The 7142-nt window shown below is 45.9% G+C and overlaps 1 pseudogene; it reads right to left on the bottom strand.

Moving 5' to 3' along the window:
- Positions 1–1183: 1183 nt before the first annotated feature.
- On the bottom strand, positions 1184–2370 carry LOC106811847 (annotated as a pseudogene).
- Between the last annotated feature and the right edge of the window lie 4772 nt (positions 2371–7142).

Below are 7142 nucleotides of genomic sequence, written 5' to 3'. Positions count from 1 at the left end.
CTTTTGAGTGCTTGTGCTCTATTATTTGGCAAAATAGGGCGTGGGTAATGGAAAGGAAGCGGTGCAGTCCAGTTACCTTGTGCGTCTTTCACGCATTCCTTTGTCCATCAGTTCAAGGATGCTCGATCTTCTCTGGCTAATCCTGCCTTCTCATCATCCTTCGTCGAGCAAAAACATCTTTTCCAATATCGACGTAATCCTTCCTTGCAGTTTCAGTGTCGAGTGAAAGATGCCTGCTTTTACTACTCGGATCTATGCGCATGATGAATTCGTTCGTACATGGCGGAAACAATGATGCCCGACCGTTGCTCAGTACGTGGGTCTTGTAGGAATGCACTTTGTCTGGGAAGGGACGGTGAACTCTACCGAGGCATGTCTCCCCAACGATCACCCATCCAAGACTCAACCTCTGGGCATACGGCGACCCTTTAGGCCCTATTCTTTGATCCAGAACATGATGAGCTTCTGTCAGGTCTCTTCCTATGAGCAACAGTATTTGTGTATCTTGTTCGAGCTTGGGAATCATACAAGATATGTCTCGTAAATGTGAATGACACATTGCCGCCTCAGGAGTAGGGATTTCTCTCTTATATCAGGGATTTCGGAACATTCCGTAAGTACAGGTAGATCTAGGACTGTCGTACTGTTCACACTTTTTACGACAAATCCCTCTGCTCTGCGTCCTGATGCGTCTATCACTCCCGCGCAGGAAGACAAGGAATATGTTACCTGGGGGTAGTCGCCTGTAAAATGCTGAAAGAATTCCGGCTTCACCAAAGATCGATTACTCTGGTCATCTAATAGTGCATACATCCTCTTAGATTTCCCATGATTGTTTCTTGGGTACACCTCAACCAGAACTACTTTAGCGCATGATTTCCCACTGAAGTTTTGTCCACAAATTTGAGCGCATGCTGAATTGATGTCCTCTGACTTCTTCCCATTTAGTGCATTTGGGTATCGTCCATGATATACACTCGATGGCTCCCCGCCGTGACTTCCCGAACTGCTAAATGGTCGCTTAATCTCGTTGTAGTCAAAGTGTAGAGCTGTTGAATGTTTGTCGCTGCCACATTCCTCACACTTGATGACTGATCTACAATATTGACGTCTGTGCTCTGGAGAACAGCAGCGAAAACACAGATTCTTTTCCTGCAGGAATTTTCTTCTGACGTCGATAGGTTTATCCGGAACTTCCTGCACTGGTCTGCGAGTGTCTAGTGTTTGTAGGGGACATAGATTGGCATCTGCGACTGAATGAGGTGGCGAGGTCTTGGTCCACATTAGTCTTCCTAGCACTAATTTCAGGTGGACCTCTCCGTGTTGCTTGGTAATTCTCCCCGGATGGCTTAGCGCCAGCATATGTAAAGCTTGGATTATTGCGGATCTTGCTTTGTTCCCGGAGAAACTGGGCAAAGTGACTGAAGGGAGGATAGATTACTTGGTTTCGCTCAATGTATCTAACTGCGCTTGTAGTCCATTTTTCCTGCATGTTGTAAGGTAGCTTGTTTACAATGGGTGTAACGCCAGATGATGAATCAAAATAGCCTAGTAGTGACTGATACCGTGGATCTTCTTTGTGGATTCAATTTCTGAGACGATGTCTGAGAGCTCATAAAGCTTCTTTGGTTCTTTGATGGTCAACTTTGGAAAGCTGTCTAACTTTCGTCGTAGCGAGGACTCGATCATCTCTGGAGCACCATAGCGTTCGTCTAGCCGCTCCCAAACTCTTTGTAAACCTCGCTGTGGATTATGCATATTTGCATCCTTCAGGCTTCTAACCGTCCTGTGCTCAGGTCCTGCCCATTTGCAGAAGATCCAATTCCTCTAAGGGTTTGACGTCCAGCTCTCTCATCTTGACTGAAAGCTCATTTTCCATGTGTTGTAGGACTGCGGCTCATCATTGAATTTTATTAGGCTTGTGATAAGTAATTCTTTTTTTAACAGGAAGCTGGTAAAATCCGACGCAAGTACCCACTCTTTCTTTGCCATAGCGGGCATTTGTTCATGTTGTGGAGGTATGTACGGGGGCACTGTTGGGTCCAGCGGTAGACTAGCAACGTAATTTGTAGTTCTTACATCAGCAAATTCGTTGGGTAGAGAGTCTACTGCTTCCTTTGATATTTCAGATTTCTCCTGTCGATCCGATGCCATATCAAGTGCATCTGCTTCCGCCTCAGCGGCTGCCAAATCTTTCTGAGCTCCTAAAACCTCGAGTTCGGCTTCAAGAGCAGCTTTTCGTTTCTTTAACTCGGCCTCCTTTATGGCAAATGTCACCCGTGCCTTTGCTGCTTCAGCTTTTGCTCTTTTTCTGTCCGCTAGCGTAGTCTGAGAACAGTACGAGCCTAACGAAGCTGAGCTTCTGACCCTACGTTGCTGTTGTTTAATACTGGACCTGGTGCGGGCGCTTCCACGGACGGCATGGTGTACTCTATTGTAGTAGTGTCCTCGTCTGTGGCCGACATCTTTAATGGCCAATTTTTCACTTTACTGTCATCAGATAGAGACGAAAGGCAGAAGGTCTCGTATTCAGTAGTTTATTCAGTGAAAACTAAAAATGAAAATACAGAGAATACGTTCTTACTACATGCTACAGTAGTACAGCTGTACCCTATGTAAACATTGTTCTTTTAGAAAACCCGCGCGAAATATAATAAACTCCAATTGAATGTAATTTAGCTATCAGATTGAACGTACACCTATTCTACATCTACGTTAACACTATGAATATGAACATGCTTTCTGAAGTTATAATAACACTGCAGTAGAACGTTAGGACTAAATAGACTTACATTTTGGCATGCCGACGCTCGACGGGACACACAGTAGCGGTGACACTGCACAGTAGTGAACGCGCGAAGCAAAAGGCTTTACATACAAAGATTACACTATATAAACGCGGGAATCAAACATGTGGCCCTCACCACTAAACTGATTATTCAAAGCGGGTACAAATACTAAACGTACTGTACAACGACATAAATACTGCTGCGGTGAACAGAACACGCGCTGCTTTCGGCCGCATCCAGTGCATGACTGCCGCATGCAGTTTCTGGCAAGCACTGATTCAGATTAGGTTGCTTCCCTGAACCTGTTGAGGCGTTGCTGTGTGATCGGTAGATTGTTGCCTCATATCATACAACTTCGCAACTCTGGCAGTCGAACCTTTTCATTGAGACATGGCACGACTGCGTGCATCCTGCAAACATGCATCTCTTTCCTAGTTTTACACAATTTCGAACTGTGCTAGCTTTCAGCAGTGTCATGCACCGATGTCTTGAAGTCGTGCGTAATTCGAATAAATCGGCTCGCACATATGCGAGGATCAGTGGTTTATGGGTCCGTTTGCAATAATGACTTTCTGCGACGCATATATGTATTCATAGAAACTTATGCGTTCGCAATACAACTGCGAGTAGTTCACGTATCCGATTTGCGCATATCGTCGTTGCGTGTCATTCATCAACTCTTGATCGGCATATGCGCGACTGGTCTCTCGTCTCGCAGTAAACACCGCACCACAGTCCGCAAATACGCAACTCGCATCCACTGATAATTGAAGCAGGTTTCTCGTTGTCAAACAATGTAACACCAGGACTTTGGACACCAGCTTCTTGTTGTCTCAACAGTAGCTTCTTGACTGTGGCTTCCGCGTGCCACGCAACCATCTTTACGTGGTAAAGCTGCCGCAGAGAGTTTTGTTAGCTCTTTGACAGATTTGGAAGAAACTTTCCCAAATACTGTACCATGCCCAAGGAATCGCATCACTGCACCTTTTGTCCTCTGGTTCTGCTATTTGCGTGACTGCCCTGATTTTCTCTGGTCTGCTTTAAGTCCTCTTTACCGATGATGTGGCCCGCAATAGTTCACTTCCTGCTTCGCAGTAGTGTAAGTTTGCTAGCGCATTAGTGGATGCCATTGTCACACGATGTTGCAGCATCATCTCGAAGCTATGCAGCATTGTGTCATGTGACACTGTATTATCGGCATACAAGGACATCATGCTACGATTACATGCTAGCATGTGCCAGGTCCTCAGTAATGCTCATTCATCCTTTTACAGAAGACCGGTCTGGTGCGGAACTGATGCGCCGAACGGTAAACGGAGGAAGTGATATGCTCCGCGAAGCGGCGTATTGTTAATGTCGTCAATTTCGAGCTTGTCTTTGTGCGAGAACGATTTGCCAAGAATCCGCCGAAGTAGCATCGAACTTGAGAATACTTGCGCGTTTTGGGCAACGCGGGTTGGCCACGTTGTTTGCAATTTCATCGATAGTCGCCATAGGACTAGTGTTCACGGTGGTGTAAGTGCGAATCGCAGCGAGTTGAGATTGATCGATGCAAGGCAAATAGTGGCGTACTTGCCATTGGGTTTGTGACTATCACGGGCGGTCGCCTGGCAACTGCTATAGCCCATATCGTGGCCTCAATCAACCTTGACAGATGACCTCTAGCCCGCCATTCGGATCCAGTTCATTCTTTGCAAGCCTATCCTGTTAGCGCAATGGTAGGCCTTTCTCGGCGGCCTCTACGCCCGGTGAAACCGTGGGGTCCAGTGGCAATACTTTATGGCTGTTCTCCGCAGGCATTCGACGCGAGACCCTGCCAAACTCGCTAAACTCCGAATAAGCATTCTTTATTCTGTGGAGTGCTTGGTTTGAATACCGGCACATTACACGTTTTAACCATTTTTAGGTCGTGACATGCACGATGCACCCAACACCGGTGCTACTGTGGTCACGCCACGATGTAGAACTCCTAGTTCTTGATGTGCTGGCCGATCACTCGACAAATGAACTTCACCACGCCTTAGCGTGACATTCTTTGCCTTGTTTATATGGCCACCAGTTTTATTTTAGTTTGGCAACACAGTAGATGAATGACTTCACGCTAATGCTAAATGTCGCTTCAGGTAACACATTGGCTTGTGGCGCTCTGCTATCGCAGTCTTTAGCGCTTACTGGTGTTAATGCTCAACGCTTTTCAAGCCATTCGTCTGGCACGAGTCACCTTTCAATCGCCAGACAGCCTATAAACAACTGCGTTCTGTCTGTCATCTACATCAACCTGTTTCGACTTTTCTCATCCTTGGTTTGGCTTTGGCTTCGACGACAAACTATTTTGAGTAGTGTGTTTTGGCCTCCGAGCAGTTATAACATGTTTTACGCATACTGCTGGCATTTTGGCATACTCATCGTTTCTGTTCGGCAGTTCCCGCAGCGATTTAAGCCGGCTGCGAAGGCTGTAGACCAGGCTTGCTTGTGGGGAAACCTTCGTTTTGCTTAATAGACGGCGGTTCTAGTCGATCGTCTCAATGTGAACTGGCTTCACTGCTGGTTCCCGGGCATTCAATGACCTATTTTGTGGCCTCACTAACATTCATGTGCAGCGGCATAGTCTATCAGCTTTAAGCCTAAAGTCAATTCTGACTCACGCAACAGAGAGCGCGTACTGCCTTCATTTAGTATATCGCAACGGAGCTATCCTGTCTCTGATAAGACTATCTAGGAGGCTTCCAAAGCTCGCAATGCTTAGCTGGTTTTTCAATTCAGTTACATACGTATCTAGGCTTTCCCCTTTTGCCTGATTTCGGGTGAATGACTACATGTACGTAGATAAAGTGATGTTATTCTTGCGCTCACAATAGGCCCCCTGCGGAAGAGTTCTTTGATGACACTGAGGTCTTTTCTTTCAGCCTCTGTCACTTCAAGGTGTTTGTAACTCGTCTGACATCTTGACGCAATGGTGGCTAGCAATGTGGCCGCACTTGTACCTTCGATGGCTTTACCTCGATCTTGTCAGATGCTATGCTAAACAGGTCAAATGCCTGTTCATCGAGGCTCTCTCGCATGCTTCTGCTGAAATTTCTTGCGACCCTAAGTCTAGCTCTGGAGGTGGTTTAAAGACATTGCGGCATAACCTATTTAGCAGCAGGATTCGTCCGTTCTGACACGATATAATATGTGTAGCAATGGCTTGGTTATGTAACCGGCCATGATAGAAAGGCCTGTATTTAATTCATAACATAGAGGGCAGCACCTGGCTGGTACTGTGTAAACCCATACATGACACGCGGAACGTCAGTTGCAAGCGCTTGGCAGGCTCTGGATCCGTGCGGCCGAATGCATTGGCCGGCGCACGATCCATAGCTGGCGCAGGGAAGAGTCGCGCAATTGTATTAGGCGGGACACAGAGGGTAGACATTTTGGACGCTGAACAGTGGTTTCAGCGTTGTTATAAAAACATAATCGTCTCTCTTCGTAACCGAGCTGTGTGACGCGAAATCACGAGAAAAGATCGTACGCAACTTCTCAGCGTTAGCGAACCTTGGGCCAGTAATGGAAATGGCTGCAAGGACAAGGCTATAATAGACTGGGACTCGCTCCCAGCCCTCGATTAGCCCATCGAGTGACTAAGCTAACCCAGAACACGTAAGCAATACATGCAGCGAAACGCGCGAGCAAACACATACATCTGCAATACATCGTATCTATATGTTCGGACTCTAAGCTATAGGCCGTAAAAATAGACCTGTATATTAAATATAATTGGAACATTCAGGGTTTATTCATTTCTGTATTACATGAGCGCATTAATATGAATTAGTGGGTTAATTTACGAGTGCCAGTACACTTACTAACCTTAGCTATCAGTCTATGGATCAGTATAACAGCAACTGGCCGTAGCACTAGCAATACTTGGAAGTACAACTCCCGTCACTATGATGTAATATGTAAATAACCCGATACAAGACTGTAATAATCAGTGTATGACTGCAAGATCAAGGCTGCACTGCGCAAGAATCAATAGATTCGACCTAACACGGCTATACCGACCAAAGCCGGCCGTATGTAACAAATTTGTAAAGCTGCATCTACGCTTGTTAGCATACTTATTTATTAGTCGTTAGTCCTGGCGCCATAACAAATTCAGCCTTTCGCTTTTAATTCGATGACTTCGCATGAAAAATTTTTTAGTTGCGGCTCGTACATTATTTAACGAATAAAACGAGCGAACAATAAGAAACTTTTCCAATGTTATACGACCTTATAAGCATAGACGGCCAGCTATCAATCCATTGCATATAGACTGGTACCTGGTCGACAGTTCCACAGCGCTAACACTACGTGAAGTGTAGCGAT

The sequence above is a fragment of the Priapulus caudatus genome, unplaced genomic scaffold (assembly GCF_000485595.1).
Source record: "Priapulus caudatus unplaced genomic scaffold, Priapulus_caudatus-5.0.1 Scaffold582, whole genome shotgun sequence".
NCBI lineage: Eukaryota > Metazoa > Priapulida > Priapulimorpha > Priapulimorphida > Priapulidae > Priapulus > Priapulus caudatus.
The sequence above is the reverse complement of the archived record's forward strand: the minus strand, read 5'-3'. Positions and strand labels throughout refer to the sequence as shown.